This window comes from Balaenoptera ricei, chromosome 12 (genome assembly GCF_028023285.1).
Source record: "Balaenoptera ricei isolate mBalRic1 chromosome 12, mBalRic1.hap2, whole genome shotgun sequence".
Taxonomy (NCBI): Eukaryota; Metazoa; Chordata; class Mammalia; order Artiodactyla; family Balaenopteridae; genus Balaenoptera; species Balaenoptera ricei.
Genome location: NC_082650.1, coordinates 62532192 through 62554656, shown reverse-complemented (window position 1 = coordinate 62554656; position 22465 = coordinate 62532192). Strand labels below are relative to the sequence as shown.

At 35.9% G+C, this 22465-nt stretch overlaps 1 non-coding gene across 1 annotated transcript; it reads right to left on the bottom strand.

Annotated features, from left to right (window-relative positions):
* Nucleotides 1–16330: 16330 nt before the first annotated feature.
* LOC132376477 (U6 spliceosomal RNA) lies at nt 16331–16437 on the bottom strand. The gene has a single exon (XR_009506315.1). It is a non-coding gene; the product is annotated as a U6 spliceosomal RNA (small nuclear RNA).
* Nucleotides 16438–22465: the final 6028 nt, after the last annotated feature.

The following is a 22465-nucleotide window of genomic DNA, read 5'->3' as shown; positions in this document are numbered from 1 at the left end:
ACTATACAAATAATGCTACGCTAAAAACTGTTGTTCACGTTTTTCTGTATATAATACCACAAGGATGTGATGACAAAATCAGTCCCAACTATCAAAAGAAGTTCATGTCAGTTATTCAGTTAAATACTCAGCTGACATTAATGTTTTACTGTCAAATAAGCACCCCCAGCCCCTCAGAGATCTTAAATATCACAGTCCCACAATATTTGCTCTAAATAAATATTCTGAGTTGCCTTGTTTACAAGTCTATATGGTTGATCTCTTTTCAAGCCACGTATGTTCAGTTTTCTCTTTCAAAATTTGTTTCTTGCGAGTATACACGTTCCCTATCAGGTGTATCACCAAGAAATTCCTGAATCCATGTGCATGTATATAGGGAATAGGGGAGTATAAGTCTTGAATTCACTGAGTCATTTTTTTTAAATCCTCTAATTTTGGTGTTTAAGGAAATGAGGATGGTCATCACCAACCCGAGCTACTAAGCCTCCTTCCTACATTGCAATTCTTTAAGATAGCAAAGTTGTTTTTTTTTTCTTAATACAATTCTTTGGCCTTTTTTTATGATAGAATATACCTGAAAATGGAATTTTTGATACTAGTATGTGGACATATTCAAATTTAGTAACTATTACCAAAATACTCAAAGTTTTGGTCTCCTTTATTCTCTTATCATCAGTGAATGAGAGTGATGTCTTTTAAATTTGCTGACGATCTTTTGAATAGTCCATTTTGATGTCGCTTAATTTATCCTTTTTTTCTTTGTGATTTGTATTTTATTGTGAACTTATTTTTTATTATTAAGATATTTTCTTCTAGTAAATTTAAAGTAAAATGGATATGATACATATATTAGAGAAAGAGATGGAGAGAGACAGACAGATAGATGAATAAATAACTTCATCTAGAAAGGCCAAAAAATTGCATTGTTTTATGAAAATGTCTCAGTATGCCTTCACATGCACTGAATGTCATTGATATGTCTTTTAATTTTTGTTCAATTTGATAGACCAAAAAAGGTACCTTAATGTTTCAAATTACATTTACATTTATGAATAAAATAATTGAAATTCTTTCTACATTATTGACTATTCTGAGTTTTTTCTGTGTGAATTCTGCTTATGTTTATTTTCATTGAGACACCAGTGTTATTTTTATTTTGTAATATTCTTTATAGCAAGGGTCTTGAATCTTTTTTCTTTAAATAATTTCTAAAAATATTTGTTTAAAATGATTTGGGAAATTAGATATCTTGTATTTCTAATGTAGATATTTTCACATTTACTTTTCTTGTTGATTTCTTCCATTACTTTTATTAATTTTATTTATTTTAGGATCTCAGATTCACAGAGATGGTTATCTTTTGCCTCAGTTTAAGTCAAGTTGTTATCTCCATGTACTGCACTGTACTTTTAAACATTTTTTATTTTTTATTTTATTTATTTATCTCCACTCCCATACCTCTTGGGCCCCAATCCTGCACACTTGAAAATTATATGGGATCTTTTGTGTACATATATTTTTAATTTACAGAAACAAAAGTGGTCTCTAAAGCTCATTATGATATTTATTCTATAAAATCTCTTATCATTCAAGAGCTGATTGCATACCTCCTAGGTTTGTTCTTGATCTAAAAAGAATGTACCTAAGTTGTTGTTTTTTTCTACTGAGTGAGAAATGACTTAGTGAGTCAAGAACATTCTTTCTATTACAAATTTTCTGAGAAAGTTTGTTACTGTTCTTTAATTTTATCAAATGATTTTTCTGTAGCCATAAAATGATTGTGTGTAATTTTACTTTTAGTCTACCTACATGAAGAACATTGATAGAATTTCTGATGTTTACTCACTAACTGGACCATAATAACTTGTTTTAAAAATATTTTTGTGTTCAGGATTTTTATATCTACATAAATTACATCAACCTCTAGCTTTATATTTTGAACTACCCTATCTGTTCTAGAATCAAGATTACACTAATCTCATAAAATCAGTTTTTTATCAACTTGTTTTAGATAAGGTTATCCATTCTTTGAAATTTTAGTGGAACTCACCAATAAAACTATTTAGACATTGGACTTTTTGCAGGGAGGAGTAAAAGGAAGATTTTCATTACTATTTTAGTTTATTTATTTAGTGATTATTAGAATATTTAACTGTTTTATTTCTTAATGTTACCAATTTTGGAATTTTGTTTAATAAAGATACCCATTTCATCTAGGTGTTAGCAGTTTATTGACTAAGTTGGACCTGGTAAGGTGTAAGGAGAAAGAAACTTTATCTTTTCCTCACCATTGCCTTTTTACACTCTGCTGAATAGTTTGTCACTCTTCTAGATAAAGTCTTGTATTTTTCTTGTCACAATTAACATACTAACATACTAACAGTTACATTCAAATCTAACCACATCTTCTCATTCCATTTGAAACTTAACTCCTTGCTCAACTCAGGTCTGAGTTTCTTCTCTTTCTTCTGCAGAGTCTTTTTCTTCTTTTCTTCTTTTTCTTCTTTTTCCTCCAGTAATCACTATGCTGTCTCTAACCCCACCAGAGGTGAAGGGAAGAGAGAAGAACAGAGGTAAAGGTAAAAAGATCTCTCTTGACCAGTACCATTGTAATCTGTTCTTGATGACCTTTGAGTGTGGCCTGTGACTGATGTCGACTATTTTGTGTAGTACTTACTTAGGGGGTTCATTCAGGATCTGTTTCTGAGGAGCTACCACTTACAGGTCCCTCATATTGGACATCCTGTTTCTGGGCAGCAAGTTATGACTCTTTCCTCAGCTATTGGCTTCTGGTATGCACCCCACACAATCTCCATCCTTGGGGCTCTCCCACCCCTTCAGGTTTCCTCTTGGAATTAGGGACCATAGAGGAAGCTCATATTCACCCCAGAGCCCCCTCAAGCTCTACAAAGGCTGTTATATAATGTTGGCTCTGCTACACTGGTTTGTTCTTATCACAGTCATCTTTAAAATATTTTTCCAGGACTTCCCTGGTGGTGCAGTGGTTAAGAATCCACCTGCCAATGTGGGGACACGGGTTTGATCCCTGGTCCTGGAAGATCCCACATGCTGCGGAGCAACTAAGTCCGTCTGCCGCAACTACTGAGCCCGTGTCGCAACTACTGAGCCAGTGTGCTGCAACAACTGAAACCCACGCTCCTAGAACCTGTGCTCCGCAACAAGAGAAGCCACTGCAATGAGAAGCCCGCGTAGCCCCCGCTTGCCACAACTAGAGAAAGCCCACCTGCAGCAATGAAGACCCAACGCAGCCAATAAATTTTAAAATACATATATATATAATATTTTTCCAGGACAAAGTGAAATACTAGTCCAATGTCCCCCAAATCCCAAGAGACATGCAAATCAAATTCCCTAGGCTGTCTTAAAGAACTCATCATTTGTTTGGGAATGGAGAGAAATATAATCTCACTCCATCAGTTCTCCATCTAAAGAAACCCTTTTTCTCCAGTTTTCTACTTTTGCACCACTCTTAATTCCCCATGTAGTCTGGACCTGAGAATGAGCTAAACAATGGAAGAAAAAGTGGTTTAACAAGCTCTTACCATGTCCTACACTGAAATACAGCAACTATTGCTCTGCTTAGGGTCACTGCTGAAACTCTAAGCGGAGAAGGTAAGTACAATGAGACAGCTTCTTGATTCATAGCTTTGCTAATTTACTTGTGTTTGTTAGTGAGGTCCTTTTTATCTTAGTATCTCTTGTGATTATTATTTCCTTTTCATTCGTTCTATAGTTTATCTGGATCTTCTCTTTTTTCAGATTAGTCTTACCAAAGATATGTTTCTCATTATTTTTAAACGTTTTTTATTTTGTTAACACTTTTTTGTTTTTGTTCTGTATTTCAGAGATGTTTAGTCTATTTTTAAGTTTTTACTCTGTTTCTATTTATCTATATTCTTGAGGTTAGCTAATATCTTCGTTTTCCAATATTCTTTGTGTTTCATTAAATGTCTTAAAAGATGTAAATTTCTGAGTTCTACCCTGGTTAAATCTCACAAATATGGATATGTGGTATTTTTATTGCATTCAGTATTTCATAATTTTCCATGTGTTTCTCTTCAATAAAACCAATATTTACTTTAGGTTCCAAATATAAAGGATTTTCATAAGGCTGTTCTTTTTATATGGATTTCTAACTTTCTGAATTATGAACAAAGAACATAGTCTTAAGGTAATGCTGATTCCTTAGAATGTATTGGGACTTCTTTTGCAGCCTTGTACATGGAGCCTCCCATGAATGAATTAAAAGAATCTTTGTTTTCTATTAGGTGGACATTTTTACATAAAGCTAATATGTTCTTATTGTGTTGCCCAAATCTACTATAAGGGTTTTTGTCTGTGAGATCTGTCAATTTAAACCACAATTTTTGATGTACCTATTTCTCCTCATTCTGACCATTGTTGCTGTTTATGTTTTTGGGCAGCACTGATATTCTGCAAATTATGCACATCACTGTATTACTGTATCCTCTTGATCTAAGCTTTGTTTTACTTCTTTATTCCTATTGCACATTCACCTTACTTGGTGAGTTCACAATCCTTACTTGGTGTATTATTAAAATAAATATTTCACATTTCATTCAGACTTCTTTCTTCTCCTCCTTCATATCTTTGTTCAAATGTTACCTTTTCAACAAGGCCTTTCCAGGCCCCTGTCTTAATAAATTGCAATCCCCTGCCTCCCTAGCCCTCCTCCTGCTTAACTTTTCCTATAGCATTTGTCACGTCCCAAAATACTGTAGAATTCAATTACTCATTTTGTTTATTTTCTGGCTTCCCCAAGTTAACAAGTCAAAAATATGCTGAGCAGGTATTTTGTCTGTTTTGTTCACTCCCTGCTCTATCACTGCACCTGGAAGAGGAGCTGACACTTAGAAGGCATGCTATAAATGTTTGTTGAATGAATGAACAAATAAGCAGTTCCATATCCTTTTGTTTTAAATGCAAGTCTTGTAGATAATGGTGTCAGTTAATTGCATGTTTGCTTGAAGCTCCTTCTGTATTCTGCTATGTGGGGAAGGGGCTGGGGGTCTGCAAATGACATTTCCCAGGACCTCTTGCCAACTGGCTTCTTGTCAAGTTCTGCTAATGGGAGTCCTGATAGGAATTTGTAAGGTGGAGGAGGGGAGAGCTGCCTCTCATCCTGCTTCCTGTTTCTGGCAGAGTGTTAAGTGGTGACAGTAGCAGAAGCAGTGACAGACCAATAGTGGTGACAGCACAGCAACACCTGACAGCATTGGTGGTAGCCACAGTGTAGGCCATGGTTCCAGCCCTGCCAAAGGGGCAGCTCTTTGGTGGATCCTGAACAGGATGTGACAACATGTCCAGCGGTTCATCAGCAGGTGTAAACTCTTGGGCTCCAGCATAGAAGTGTCAGCAAACTTCTGATCTTTGGGTATCACTCTTTCTTCTTTTTTGCTTCTGCTAATCATCTTCTGCATTTTGCTCGTCCAACATCTGTATAACCAATTCGCTGTATTAAATCCCCTCTAAATACTTAGGATCCTTTTTTTCTTTGGGGGATCTGGACTAATATAACAACATACTGCTAAATCTTACTTCAGATCCAATTTGTGTGCCTCTATCTTTATATTTTTGAGTTGAACTCACATTTTTTGAAATTATTCTTATAATGGGATTTTCTTCTGTGTAATGCTTAATGTTCTATATCACCATGTTTTTTGTTTTTTCCTTTTTTTTTTTCTCCTTACTTTATATTAGAAAGGTTGAATTTTTTTAAGCTGGTTGAAAGCTATATTTCATGGTTTCAAAAATACATGTATTTTGTAATGTAATATCTTGAAAATCAGGAAGGGTCTGAAGTCTATAGTGTTTAACGATCAATCACTGTTGGCCAGGCAGTAGTTGTGACATAGCTGTCATTCCTTGAGCCTGCAGGAATATCAAAAGTGCCAGCATCATAACCTATAGATTGGGTACCAGCAGTTTGGAAGAAAATCCTAGAGAAAATAGTGGAGAAAAGAATATATTTAACTACTAGGAACCAAATGACGTGGGAAAAGATGTTGATGTGGGTGATGAAATGGGCGTACTTAGCAACATTCCTCAGGAGAAGTCTAAAGTAGGCCTGTTCTACCTGCAATACATAGTAGTTTTACTTCTATAAATTCTTTTTTTTTTTTTTAATTAATTAATTAATTTATTTATTTTTGGCTGTGTTGGGTCCTCGTTTCCGTGCGAGGGCTTTCTCTAGTTGCGGCGAGCGGGGGCCACTCTTCATCGCGGTGCGCGGGCCTCTCACTGTCGTGGCCTCTCTTGTTGCGGAGCACAAGCTCCAGACGCGCAGGCTCAGTAGTTGTGGCTCACGGGCTTAGCTGCTCCGCGGCATGTGGGATCTTCCCAGACCAGGGCTCGAACCCGTGTGCCCTGCATCGGCAGGCAGACTCTCAACCACTGCGCCACCAGGGAAGCCCTATAAATTCTTTTTAAAATATCGTGTCACCACCCTTCATAGCACAGAGGATTATTTTGTGCAGGAAAACAATCATTAATGACTAAAAAGTCATTTAGAAGAGCTGGACTTGGTGTGAAGAAGTTTTGGGAATATGTTTACTGGTTTTATTTTGGTTTTTCTTTTTGTAGTTTTATGAGAATGATATATCTAAAAGAGCTCTTTCAATATGAATAAAAATTCTAACCAAGAAAGCATTGTGTCTTGATTGGCAACCCCTTTTCATAGTTGGCAGCATTTTTTCTTTCATAGCGGTAAATTAAAAAATGGTGTGTTTTACAATAGACTGTGTCTTGAATTTTATGTAAAAGAGCAGACATACTATTTTCGTCTCTATGTGATTATTTCTAACTAAAGCCCAAATTTGCATTTATTTTTAACTACGAGTTTCTACATTTACTAATATTTATGTATTTTCCTTAAACTATTCTCAGCCCCCACTGATGTCCAACGTCCCTTACACCCCAAGTCATATTACAGTCACCTGGAATTTTAATTCTGGATTGCCATGGGGGCTATTTATTGTTGTTACTTATTAAGGCAATAATAACACTTGCTAAGCTCTTACCCCATAGTGTCTCTTCCTCCCATATTCATTCTTCTTTTTCCTGGAGGTCTTTCTGCAAGAGTAATTTCAAAGGTACTCTTTGTGTGGTAAATTTTCTGAGGTTCATTTATCTAAGACTCAGAAAATAAAGATATTTCACTTTCATAGCTAAATATTATTTATTTGAAAAATATCGAATTCAAAGTTCTTCATACTTTTCTCCCATTTAATTCTTCAATCCATCTGGAAATAACTTTTCCTCATACATCAATTAAATAAAGGTGTTCCTTCAGCAATGGTTTATAATGCTTCCATTAGTATATACATAATTCAGAGATACATCAATGCATATTCCATTCCATTTTCTGCACATTAAGTATTTTGTCAGTACCACACTGTTAACTGCCAGAGTTTTAATGGAGTGACATATTAGGTGGAGTGGCATATCAAGATGTCAACTACCAGTCCTAGGTCATCTTGCCTTCCCTTACAACCATCCCCATCTTTATTTGTGGAGGATAGGTCCCAAACTACAGGTAACTAAACTCTATATTATCCTGCAAGATGTAAGACTAAAACAATGAAGAAAATCAGAGAACTGGTTTGTGTCTTCCCCCAACTAACAGAAATGAGTCCATCAATAAAACTGAAAGAAAAAGAGGCAGACTTTAGGGGTGGGGGTGATAGCTGCGTATAGAGAAGGTGACTTGTGCCTCCACCCTGATTATCCCCATCCCCAGAAGAATTTCCCTTGCTGTTTGGGGCTGAAGCATAATGAGCACTTCTCATCTAAAGCTATCATGGAGACTGGTGCTTAGCCAATTTGTGCAAAAGAAAAATAAGGCCAAATGAGCAAGTACCAGTAGGTATGTAACACACACACACACACTCACACATCTACAACACAATATTCCTACAGAGGTACAACTAAGAGAGGGAGAGAATGCTTAAAGATCTCCACAAAAGTGCAAGGATACATGTATTTTCTTATGGGAATAGGAGTTGAGCCAGTTTGGAAGGTAGAGGGAAGGGGCAGGGGAAGAAAGGAGCTGGCTTTGCCAGCTTTAAGAACAGCTTGGCAGAGAATAAAACCTGCATCAGTAGGACTTTTGAAGTCATACTCCATGGACTGCTTCTCTAGAATCCCCCATGGCAAGCAGTAGGGCAGGTGCCCAGCTGGGTCCCCAAGTGGGCCATTTGTCAAAGTCAGCTATGGGGTACACCTGCACCACAGACCAGTCAGGGAGGACACAAGCAGCTGGAGCCTACAGAACTTTGTGACCTAGCTCGGGACACTTGATAATAAAGACTCTGACTCTGACTTTAAAATTATTTGACCAAGTTCACTACAATGAAATTAACCAGGTTGCTTACTGTGTTGCATAATGCAGGCTCAAGAGTAGAGTTGATATGAGTCATTAGAAAAGTGGAGTTTCCCCTTGTGTACATTTGACTAATGGCTGTTCAGTTAATTATTATGTTCTGATAGAGGCAATAGTCGTTAATTTTACTTTTTCAACATTTCTGAAAAATATGTTTGTCATGCAAATTAAATGCATATAAAAATGCATACCATTTAACCCAACCATTTAGTTCCATGTCTAGGAACCTATCTGAAGAGACTATGTGTAAATACGCTTATTGAAGCATGATTTTTTTAGTTTGGTTACAAATGAATTTTCATTTGAAGTTAAGTGTAATAAGAGAAACATTTGACAATGAATTTGATTCTTTCACCAATCTAGACATCCCCAATACTTTGTCTAATAGTGATTTTCTTTGACCCTCTTATTGCTAAGGAGATTTGTTATTGTATCAACTAACAAATGTTTGGGTGTTTTTTAAATTCGATTTTTTTTTACTTTTAAATTTTACATTTATTCTTAATTTTTAATTATAAATTTAAAATTTTATAACCATTTAGTTAGAAAAAAAATCTATCTTGAATAATTCCTGCCATTTTTGATGTTCTAAATTCACTTTGTAGCCTAATATGTGCTAATATGTCTAGCCCTAATTTTCTGTGCTAAAGATTTCATGGAAATTGTAAAATATGTTTTGCTTCTCTTTTGGATTAAAAAGTTTTGCATATATACCAATACTTCATTTTTATTAATGTTATGTTAATAATATAACATATACAACATAATAATATGTTATTCTAATTTTCTGTATTTTTCTACTTTGGCTGATAAAGGCAAAGGTAGTTATCCTAGATCATTTGTGTTTCAATTTCTTTTTCTAAACTTTAGTCTTCGAATTATATATTTTGATATTTTATTAAGCAATACCAAAAAGAACCCATAAATATTAAATTTTATTTAAATATAAATAACAGGTTTTAGCCCATTTAATTAATTTTGTCTTTAATTCTCAGTTTGTCTGAAATTAAAATTTGACTGGTGCTTACTTTTTTTCATTTGAGAAATGCTGCCATCCATTTATTTTCAATAATTCTGATTCCTGTAGTTTTAGGTGTATGTCATATGTAATTTTGTTCATTACAGACAAACTGACAGCCTTCATCTTCAATAAAATGCTTTATCTAATTGTATTTATTTACACAATTAGCATGCTTTGCCTTAATGTTTTCTCTTTTGGAAGTAGTTTTTAATTTTTCTATTTCTATGAATTTCCATATTTTTATAACTCTTCGTGTTTTTCTTCTATTATTTGTAAGAAAGTTTCACAAAGTTAATAATTTGAATTTAATTGTCTTACTGTTTATTGTAAGTTCTTAAACCACATGCTTTTATATTTCATTTCTCTAATTACGATCGTCAATCATAAAACAATGATTTAACCATGTAAGAATATTATTTTCAACTATTATATTGCATAGCTTGGATTTGACCCATGGCTCTCTGAGTCAAATGCCCCTGCTCTGAGCTTCATCATTTTTTTAAAAAATATTGACTTGTACTTCATTTTAAAAACAGTATTTATGATAATAATTTAGATTTACTTACAATGGCTGATGTTGATATTTACAACCTGATATTTAATTATTTATTACTCCATTGTTAACTTGGATTCATCTTCTACTTGACTAAAACATGGCTTCACATAAAAATTTTCAAGGGTATATGTACAGTAGTTTTGGGTGACCTCTATGTAACTAATAATGTCATTCTGGTAAACAGCAACTTATCTAATGCAAAATTATTGACTCATGAATATATTCTCTTCAAACCTATAAAAATTGGTATTTACAAAAAGGAGCTAGAATTATGAGTAGAGGACCAGCCCCTGTCACAGATGCAGGTGTCGGTGCCCACTCTTAGCGTTGCTCCCTGTGGTAGGCAGAATGATGGGCCCCCAAAATGCCCTAATACCTGGAACCTATGAATATGTTACCTTATATGGCAAAAGAGACTCTGCAGATGTGATTCAATGAAGGCTCTTGAGATGCAGAGATCATCCTGGATTATCCAATGGGCCCAACACTCTCACCAGGATGTTTATAAGTGAAAGAGGGAGGGAGACAAGGACAGGAGAGTCAGAGAAGGAGATGCAATGACGGAAACAGAGGTTAGAGTGATGCAGGGCCATGAACCAAGGAAAGTGTCTGGCCTCTAGACATGGGAGAAATCAGGAAATGAATTCCTCTCTAGAGTCTCCAGAGGTAATGCAGTCCCCACAATCCATTTTAGAGCTCTATCCTTCAGAACTATAAGATAATAAACCTGTATTGTTTTAAGCTGATAACTTCGTGGAAGTTTGTTACAACAGCAATAGCTTTTTCATTTCCAATTAGTCAGTCCTATTTGTTCCTGCTTTACAGAATGGCATTAACCCCTTGAAGCTTGCAGATACTACAACCAAACACCATAAGTTTAGTTTGCTTCCAAACTGGCCTCTGTAGATAAGCAGACATCCATGTAACATCCAGGCCATACAAACAACCCTCAGCTCATCACCAAGCCTGGCCCACTCCTCCAGTCTTATCTGAAGCAACGTTGCTAAGGTCAAGACCCCTGCTCTGGTTTCAGATCAGCAGCTGCCTGTCTTGGATGCTGTCGTTCTTCATAACTTTCAAGGGAGAGTGGTTCTCTGTGTGGATGCCCTCCACTGCATGACCATGGTCAGCTAAAGTGCTGTTTTGGGCTCCCAAAAGTATAACACTTCAGCTTTTCTCATGTTTTATCCTCTTTTGATATAAGAGGGCTAGAAAAGGACTAAGTTTGCTATCAGAGGCATGCCTACTTCAGAACCACTGGTCATGTGCAGAGACCAGCCCACTGGTCCCATCCTTCTTCTACCATCTAGTGATGTGAATATCAAGGGCTTCTTTGCTCTTCCCTGTTTCCAAGTCTTGGTCAAGTGTGCTCTGCCCGTTTAACAGATTTCAGTAGGTTCGAATCTCAGGAGAGTTTAAGGTTTCTGTCCTTTGCCTCTCAGGAACAATCCAAGCTCCTTATGCAAAGTTACCAAATTCCTTCCCTGCAAATATCAACCTCTATATATCAAATTTTAAAAGAATAATTAAAATTAAATTGGGTTCACTGGCTACCCTGTCACATACACATACATTGTCAGGATAATCTTCAAAGGTGCTTCCTTGACCATTCAAGTCTCCCAAAGAGTTTGTTGTAAATCATCTTCACGGTGTTTGCTGGCCCCTCTTCTCTCACTAAGATACAACACAGGCTATATAGGGCCAGGCCAGAGAGCAGGGCTCTAAGACAGATACACAGGCTTTGCCTCCTGTTTCCCTCCATCCCTGTTTTAAATACTCTGTCTATTGAATGGCTCTCTGTCCTCCTCTCTCTGCTTCTTGTTTTTTGCATCTCTCCTAGCATTCAGTCAAAAGCCCATCTGGCCAAATTCTTGATTATCACTTTGAGTTTTGCTTCATAAAATTTCTTTGCTTTAAATGTTTATTAAACAGTAGATAATTTATTATAAAACATTGATAGTGTGTAGAGTATATGACAAATACTTAGAAAATTGTTTATAAATAATGGTTCTTATGTAATTTAATATTTTACTATATGCTCATCTGTATTCCCTGAAGTTTCTAAAATGCATACATATTATTTATAATAAAAAGTCAATTTTTACAAAAATTCTTAAATGCTCAAACTTCTCTGTCCAGTTAATCGGCATTGACTCAGCCATTTACTTGTTACAAAATATTTATTGAGCACTTACTACATGCTGAGTACTTTGCTAAGCACTGAGTTACAACAATGAACATGCAAGAGAAGTCAACTGAGCCAGAATGTCCTATGCATTTTAGGCTTAAGTGAAGCCCACAATAGCAACAGAAGCAGCATGATTTAATCAGGAAGCATAACTATATACAAAACCAGTGTTTTAACATCACATGAGAGATAAGTGATCAAACTTTTCTCTGTAGGGATCTTACAAATAAAGTTGGGCAAGATTAAGATTAATAGTTGTTAAAAATTATTTAATGTTCTTAAATGGCATATTCTTTACATGTTTTCTTTGCAATTACCTGTCCATTATTTAATGTTTATGTTCAAGAATTTTAGAACAAACATTTATGTCTATCAAGAATATGTGCTAAAATATTCATACCGGGCAAGCCATAACCATGGCATGTATCTACTCTTCAGAACACTCACTGTGGCTATGATGGAGGTTCCACATTATACCTCTTTATGACCTTTTATGTCCATATCAGTCAAAACACCTGTAAGGAACTTAAAATCTTCATGAGTGATGAAGTCACAAATCAAAATAATGTCCCAATTGAAAATGGAAACAAATTTAATTCATAATGCTCAAAAACTAGGTAGGAGATAGATGTGAGGAGGAACTTTGAATGAATCAAATTAAGTATGGAATGTTCAGAATGTTGAAAATAACTGATAGGTGGAGGAGCAACACATTATTGATAATTACTTAATAATTATTGTTAACTGGATAAAAATTCTTAAAGCTTCTCTTGTTTTACAATGGGACTTGATGTTGAGTTTTGATACTTCATCTTACAAAAGTTAAAATTGCAATTAGGGCTTCCCTGGTGGTGCGGTGGTTGAGAATCTGCCTGCCAATGCAGGGGACGCGGGTTCGAGCCGTGGTCTGGGAAGATCCCACATGCCGCGGAGCAACTCGGCCTGTGAGCCACAATTACTGAGCCTGCGTGTCTGGAGCCTGTGCTTGGCAACGAGAGAGGCCGCGATAGTGAGAGGCCCGCGCACCGCGATGAAGAGTAGCCCCCGCTTGCCACAACTAGAGAAAGCCCTGGCACAGAAACGAAGACCCAACACAGCCATACATACATACATACATACATACATAAAAAGAATGTAAGCAGACAAGAATAGCATTAAAAAAATAAAAAATAAAAAAAATTGCAATTAACTATGAGATTTAAATTTTCTTTCAACATTGCAAATGGAATCTAATGAGTTCATAATTTTTCCATCACACTGGAGCTCCCTCTTTCCCAGTATTTTTCAAGCTTAGCAGATAAGTAACATGAATGAGAAAATCTAAGTTTTATTTGGTTATAAAGGTTTATTGACCAACTGGAATTTTAGAAAGTATTTTTCCACTTGGAAAATGACACAACATATTTTCGAATTTATGTTATGCAAAGCAAACCACCATCTTCCATTTTTTGAAGCAGGTAGAGACATAGCAAAGGAAATGTAGAAAGAATGTGAACAACAGATATTATGGTGTATGCCTTACAGGGTGCTTCTAGGACTATTCCTACTACACAGTATTTTTTATATGCCAGTTAGGTGCTAAATGTGGGCTATGTCATTTAACTCAAAATGTTATGAGATAGGTACCACTTTTATTCCCATTCAGATACGAAGAGAGTAAGGCAGAGAGATATTAAGTAGCTTGCTCAAGGTCAGCCAGCTAGTGAATGATGGAGCCCAGAATTTCAGCCCAGACAGTTTGAACCTAGGTTTTTGTTTTTTGTTTTTTGTTTAATTTTTATTGATTGATTGATTATTTATGGTTGTGTTGGGTCTTCGTTTCTGTGCGAGGGTTTTCTCTAGTTGCGGCAAGTGGGGGCCACTCTTCATCGCGGTGCGCGGGCCTCTCGTTATCGCGGCCTCTTTTGTTGCGGAGCACAGGCTCCAGACGCGCAGGCTCAGTAATTGTGGCTCACGGGCCTAGTTGCTCCGCGGCATATGGGATCCTCCCAGACCAGGGCTCGAACCTATGTCCTCTGCATTGGCAGGCAGACTCTCAACCACTGCGCCACCAGGGAAGCCCGAACCTAGGTTTTTTTAGCTGCTACTGGGTACCACTTCTTTCCAAGGACTTATACTCTTCAATGGCCCTGTGGTTTTAGGTCATGACAAGCCACAGGCTGATGTGATGCCACTGAGACTAACTGATCCTTGACCCCTCTGACTTTAACACTCCTTGCACTGCACCAACAGGTGCAGCTTTTAGATTATCTGAGCACCTAAAGTAATTGTTCAAGATTTTGGCTGTTTCCTGGGAGAATCATTGAAAGGGCAGAACCTTGCCTTGCTTGTTAAAGCACTTTACACATGTGAAAAGACTTGGTGGAAAAAAGGACTCAGTTGGAAAAAGGACAATTTCTGAGTTTACATGGCATTACATAGACCAGAACAACTTCTGATTTTTTTAAATTCAACATTTAAAAACTGAATTGAGTCAATAATTTTACTTTGATAAACAAAACACAAATTTATTTGGGGCAATTAATATGAAATTACAGATTACCTCAAATGTTCATCCTCTGCTTAAATGAATACCATCCACATTTGCCAAGTTTTTTTTCTTATGTAAACTCATTTTTTTCTAAATATAAGCATTAGTGATTTAACTAACTCTTAAAAAACGCATCTTTTTCCAGATTATAGAGTCTTATTGTTGTATTAAATGTCTCAGTTAGCTTGTAAGCTTTGACCACACAATAAACATAGCACCACATGATATTAAAATTTAATTAGCCCATTCCATATTCATAAATTCACAGTCATCATAGGTAACATCTTACACATTCTGAAACTTTCTAGTTTATAGGGAAATTTTTTAAATGCCTAATACCTTTTGCAAAACTCAGTTGAACATTTCCCTGCAGTTTTGCATTATTAATTGATAAAAATGAACCACCTCAAGAGAATTGAAAGATAACATATCCTTTATTTTACCTTTAATCTTTCATCAAAAGAATCTACATATTAGTCTCATAGCACTAAATTATATATATGATAAGGTCTATTAAAGAAACATGCACTAAACATTCCAATTTCAGAAATCAGAAGGGCAAAAAAATGTAAGCTCTGTCTCTGGTTCATTGAATGAAGTGTCAGGCATCTCATGCAGCACAGTGAGCAAATTATTATTTCTGAATTGTACATCAAGCCAAATCTCCGAAAAGCTCTTTCTTATACCAGCTGCTAAATGATTAATAGTGTTGCATTGATAATTTTCACAAAAGACACTGCTGAATAAGAGAACAGTGTGTCCAAGAAAATGAGTTTGAGGTTCAGGGAAAGAAAACACTTTTTCATAGTTTTTAAAAGAAACATAGTATTGAGTTATACAGACTATCAGTTTCTCCCAGTAAATGAGCATGTGCCAACCCCAACTTTCTTCACTAGAACATGGCTTAGGAAGTTTATTTTCAGTACTCGGCATATATATTAATATTACATATTAATATTAATATAATTAATACAAATTAATATAAAATTATATTATATATTGTATATATTTTTCAATATTTTATATGCTGAGTATTGAAAAATAGATATTTGTATACACACACATACTACATATGTAATCTTGACTATGTATGTTAGACTGATGGTTTTAATACAGATATCATTAACAAAAATATTTTCTTTCGAAACTTTACTAGTGATTTGCTTTATGGCTTTTAATGTGTCAACTTTCCATCTCTCCTACTCTTAGCAAGACTGTCTGTTTGTGGTCGGAAAACCATGGACTTTTAAGGCATAAAAAACTGGACATGAAACAGAGCTTCACCACTTAGTTGGGTGATCCTAAGGAATTTACTTACCTCCTTTTTATTTATTTATTTTTTTAAATTAATTTTTATTAGAGTATAGTTGCTTTACAATGTTGTGTTAGTTTCTGCTGTACAGCAAAGTGAATCAGCTACACATACACATATATACCCTCTTATTTGGATTTCCTTCCCATTTAGGTCACCACAGAGCTTTGAGTAGAGTACCCTGTGCTATACAGTAGGTCCTCATTAGTTATCTATTTCATACATAGTATCAGTCATGTATATATGTCAATCACAATCTCCCAATTCATGCCACACCCCCTTCCCCCTCGGTATCGATACTAAAATATGGAACACTTTCACGAATTTGCATGTCATTCTTGCGCAGGGGCCATGCTAATCTTCTCTGTATTGTTCCAATTTTAGTACATGTGCTGCCGAAGTGAGCACTACTTACCTCCTTTTTAAACTGTGAATGGTCAGCTTCCTAAACTGAGAAATGACAAAAATTATACCAACCTCACTAGGTTGAAAGAGGATGAAATCAAGTCTACAGGTTTTGCAGTCAGTGATGTAAAATGAAATCACATTTTCTATAATTCTCCAATTCTAATGGCTCTCTAGCCAACATCTTCTCTAAGAAATTTGCACTTTCAAAAATTTCTTTGGCTCAGATAATACAGAGAATCTCATGTTGTATGTACATTTGCCATTGTAATCCACAGCAAACATATTAGCAAATCAAACCTGTTAGAAAATATTTGCATAACATATATCTGATAAAGGACTTTTATCCAAAATATACAAAGGATGTTTAAATCTCAACACTAAGAAAACAAACACAATTTCTTAAATGTGCTAAAGATCTGAAGACACCTCACTGAAGAAGATATACTAATCACTTGCCCTTGGGCACTAAGAAACCACTACACACCTATTAGAATAACTAGTATCCCCATAACTGACAGTAACAGTTGCTGGCAGAGAAACTGGAACTCTCTTTGTTGTTTTAATTTGCTCAAAATCATATGTCTTTAATCAAATGCAAATTAAAACAGCAGTGAGAGAGCATTACATATCTATTGGAATACTTGATACCCAAAAAGTTGACAATGCCAATTCCTGGAGAGGATGAGGAGCAATAGAAATTCTCATACATTGCTGGTGGGAATACAAAATGGTGCAGCCACTTTAAAAACACTTTAGCAGTTTCTTACAGTCTAAATACAGTTTTAACATAAAATCTACCAATCATGATGCTAGGTATTTGCTAAAATGATTTGAAATTGTATGTCCACACAAAACCCTGCACCCAAACTTTATAGCAGCTTTGTTCATAATTGCCTAAAACTGTAAGTGAATGGATTAACAAACTATGGTACAGCCATAAAATGGAATACTATTCAGTAATAGAAAGAATGAGCTATCAAGCTGTGTGAAGACATGAATGAATCATAAATGCATGTTGCTAAGTGAAAGAAGCCAATCTGAAGGGCTGCTAATACAAGAATCCACTTATATGACATTCTGGAAAGGCCAAAAGTAAAGAGATGGTAGACAGTTCAGTCATTGGCAGGGGTGGGGAGGTGGGAGGAGGGTTGAATAGTTGAAGGAGTGCTTGAGCAGAATTGTGATTCCCCCAGAATCCATATTTGAAATCTCGACCCCTATTACCTCAGAATTTAACTGTATTTGGAGATAAGGTCTTTAAAGAGATGATTAAGTTAAAAGAAGCTATCAGAGTGGGTCTCTAATGCAATATGACTGGTGTCCTTATAAGAAAAGGAAGAGCCAAGCACTGTACTCTAGTTGATAAAGTTGTTTCTCATGGGGGTGAGGGGTAACAATTCTGAAATCACCATATTTGCATATTGGAATTGAAGTTACGTAAATGGGTGGTGGAAAGGGGAAGTCAGCTTTCTCATTGTTGGATTGAGAGGTGACAGACTAGCAAGAGGAGGTTATCATTATCCACATGGTAGTGAATTAGAGTTGGATATGTAAGTATGAAATCATGTTTAGCCTAATAGAAATACAGATAGATATTGTTATAAATTGAATTGGCTCCCTTAAAAGATAGGTTCAGGTCCTAACCCCTCGTGTCTCAGAATGTGACCTTATTTGAAAATAGGGTCTTTACAGCAGTAATCAATTTAAAATGAGGTCATAAGAGTGGGCCCTAATCTAATATAATGAGTGTACTTATTAAAAAAGGGGAAAGGACACAGAGACACACACAGAGGGAAGATGATGTTAAGAAACACACAGAGAATGCCATGTGAAGATGGAAGATTGAAGTGATGCATCTACAAGCCACAGAATGGCTTAAAGACTTTAAGATAAGACATGACACCATACAACTCCTAGAAGAGAACATAGGCAAAACATTCTCTGACATAAATTGTACCAGTGTTTTCTCGGGTCAATCTCCCAAGGCAATAGAATAAAAGCAAAAATAAACAAATGGGACCTAACCAAACTTACAAGCTTCTGCACAGCAAAGGAAACCATAAACAAAACAAAAAGACAACCTATGGACTGGGAGGAAATACTTGCAAACAATGCGACTGACAAGGGATTAATTTCCAAAATATACAAACAACTCATACAACTCAACAAAAAAAACAAACAACCCAATCAAAAAATGGGCAGAAGACCTAAATAGACATTTCTCCAAAGAAAGACATACAGATGGCCAGTAGGCACATGAAAAGATGCTCAACATTGCTAACTATCAGAGAAATGCAAATCAAAACTACAATGAGGTACCACCTCACACTGGTCAGAATGGCCGTCATTAAAAAGTCTACAAATAACAAATGTTGGAGAGGGTGTGGAGAAAAGGGAACCTTCCTACACTCTTGGTGGGAATATAAATTGGTTCAGCCACTGTGGAAACAGTATGGAGGTTCCTTAAAAAACTAAAAATAGAATTGCCATATGATCCAGCAATCCCAATAATCTTGGCATATATCCAGACAAAACTCTAATTCGAAAAGATACATGCACCCCAATGTTCATAGCAGCACTGTTTACAATTGCCAAGACATGGAAGCAACCTAAGTGTCCATCAGCCGATGAATGGATAAAGAAGATGTGGTATATATGTACAATGGAATATTACCCAGCTATAAAAAAAAGAATGAAATAATGCCATTTGCAGCTATATGGACGGACCTAGAAATTATCATACTACGCAAAGTACATCAGAGAAAGATGAATATCATATATCGCTTATATGTGGGATCTAAAATATGACACAAATGAACTTATCTAGGAAACAGAAACAGACTCACAGACATAGAGAACAGACTTGTGGTTGCCAAGGGAGAGGGGATGTGGGAGAGGGATGGAGAGGGGATGTGGGAGAGGGATGGATTGGGAATTTGGGACTAGCAGATGCAAACTATTATATATAGAATGGATAAACAACAAGGTCCTACTGTATAGCAAGGCAACTATATTCAATAAACTGTAATAAACCATAATGGAAAAGAATGTGGAAAATAATATATATATATATATATATATATATATATATAACTGAATCACTTTGTTGTACATCAGAAAGTAACACAACATTGTAAATCAACTGTACTTCAATAAAATAAACACTTTTTAAAAATCAACTGTACTCCAATAAAATTATATAAAAAAAGAGATTCATAGCCTTTAAGATCAAACCGTTTCTCTTCTGAAATTACTATTTTTATCAGAGTTCAGTGATACAGTCGGTTTATTTTGAAATTTTAAATAGCATTCAAGGAAAGAATAAAATGTTGAGGAAAAATGGAGTAAGTTTTTTAAAAGATTTGAAAAGCAGTGATCTGCAACATACACAGCACTTCTGCTGGATGCTGTAAAAATACAGAATGACAGTTTTGTCCTGAAGGTGCTTAGAGCCCAGTAGAGGTGTAAATAAATAAATAAATGGTAAAAAACAAAAAACATAAACCTAAAAGTGATCAGTAATCTTAGCAGAACATCAAATCCAATTGCTAAAAGGGCAATTATTACTTACGCCAATATCTGATACTACCATGACTGTAAAATCCAGTCTCAACTTGCCAGGATAACATGTACATCACGATTATAACAAGATGAAGAGAATTTTCAAGAAGTCTATTATCTCAATAGGAAAAGAGTAATTTTCAAGAGTTAAATCTGACTTTCCTAAAGAGAATACCTATCTCAGCACACATAGAAGGAACAATATTCAGCAAAACCACGTTGTAAAATATTTCATTATAACAGAAATTTAGTTCCACTACTGGTGAAATTATTTCTCCGCATCGGGCAATAAAAAGATACTTTCAGTCTAGGTTTGTTTACAAGTTTGAATTCTCACCCCTTTAGCTTTTGGGTCTCCCTTTCCATGTGCCTCCCAAGAGCCAGGAAATAAAAATCACAGCACTCACACTTCCTGGCAGCTAAGACTCTGTATATGAAATAATTTCTGCCAGTAAGATACAATCTCAGGAGACTTGTAAGGTAGAAGAAAAGCAGAGGACACCCTCTGCCACTGTATCCACCTGACAAGTGGTATTGTGGAAACAGAAGGGCAGAAAGGAGATGTGGCAGCTGACCTTGACATTCAGAGTCTAGTCATCAGTTTCATGGATGTTGAGACAAAGTTGGAGCAGCTGAAGTGCCTGTGGACATAGGAACTTTCTGGTCCTTGCACAGCAGATTTTGTGGTTTGTTTTCAAACTCAGTAATTCTAGCTATGCCCTGCTTCTCAGCTCTTTCGAGGATTTTCCTTATATTCAATAGGTTTCTGTGTAAAATAGAGTAGTTGTAGTTTCTAAATTCAATTTTGACTGTTATAGTATTAGACTTACTTTCAAAAAATATTTTAAGACGGTTTGAGTTGCTTATGCTTATATTAATGTAAAGCATGTATAATTTTTGTTTCAAACAATATTTAAAGCCAAGGAAAACATAATTTATTAGATCCATATATATAGACTTTTAGGTTCATAGACGTATTTAAGAGTTTATGAAGTCCCTTTCATTTGAATTATAGATTTGTCTTATTCTGTATTTAATTTTCTTAAGAAAATTGGATATAATAGGTTTGAGATTTTAGTGTGACATAGCTAAAGGTATTCATCAATCAACTATTTAAATTGTATTAAAATCTGGGAAATTAAATTTCCCTAAATCTGCTAAATCTATAAGCTAATTGAACAGTAACCTTTTCCATTCACTAAAGCTTTCCCCTCCCAATACAAGCCTCTAAAAACCAAAGTGACAGCCTATAACTTCGGACTTCATCTTTTTCTTACTCCAGCTATGTGGTTTCCACAGTGCTAATATCTTCTGTTTAATTACTCTACATGTACAGTAAATACCTGCCAGCAAATTCCTAGAGCTTTAATAGATTTTGAGATTGTACTCATACACATCCTAATTTTACTGTATTATTTTGTTACAGGACTTTATGACATCATGAGATACAGGTAAAAGAGTGAATAAAAAGGATACTCATGACAACATTTAATTAGTGATTACAGTTAGCAAAACTATGACAGGAAAGACTACTGTAGACATACAAGCTGGGAACAGGGAAGGAGTGAACTCAAGAAAGCATAAGGTGAGGCAGAACAGCAACAGCCAGAGCAGTCAGGAAGCTACATTCTTCAATGTCCACAGGGGCAACTTAAGGCTTGCCTGGCCTATCCTAGCATCAGCCAATGACACACCACCTGCCATCCCAGCAATATAGCCCAACTCCTCGGTTGCCTACAAAATCTGATAGTATGGTAGTGCTAAGAAAGAAACAACAACCGATAAGTAATTCCATATAAGGCAGGTAAGGTATTCAATCCCAGCCAAATGCAAGAAAGAGTGGCAAAATAAAGTTTGGGAATGGGAAGAATAAGTAGAAACCTTGCCCCTGCCAGGTATGACAGTGTACACAGGAAAACTGTGATCAGCATTGTAGAAGCCATCAGAAGCTGGTATAGGCTGAGAGGAAATAACTTTCTGCTCATCAGATTTCAAACCCATGAAATGTTTAGAGGAAGGATGGAAAGGAACTTGGCGTGTATCGAGCACTTACTTGTTAATTTGCAAAATCATACTATGAGGAAGGTTATGTTTCCATTTAAAACAGATCAGAAATGGCACTGGTAATAACTAGACAATCTAGAATTTGAGCCAAGCTGCCAATGACTTTATGACTATCAAGCCAAAAACATTGATGATCACACTGACATTAGATGAAACTCTTCTGATATCTAAGTATGATGGGGTAAGTGTCTGAAGAGCTATTACTAAAATTCTTCCTAATAAGGGATGTGCCTTTGTTTAAAAACAGAACTTAAGGAACCATTTAGGGAGAAGGTGGGACCTGAGGTTCAGCTGGAATGAGGCTGTAGATGAGAGAGCTAAAGTGGGTCTGGGGTAAGGAGTGGTCAAGAAGAAGGCAGGGAAATTGGAACAGTGGAAAAGAATGATGGAGGAAAAGAGAAGG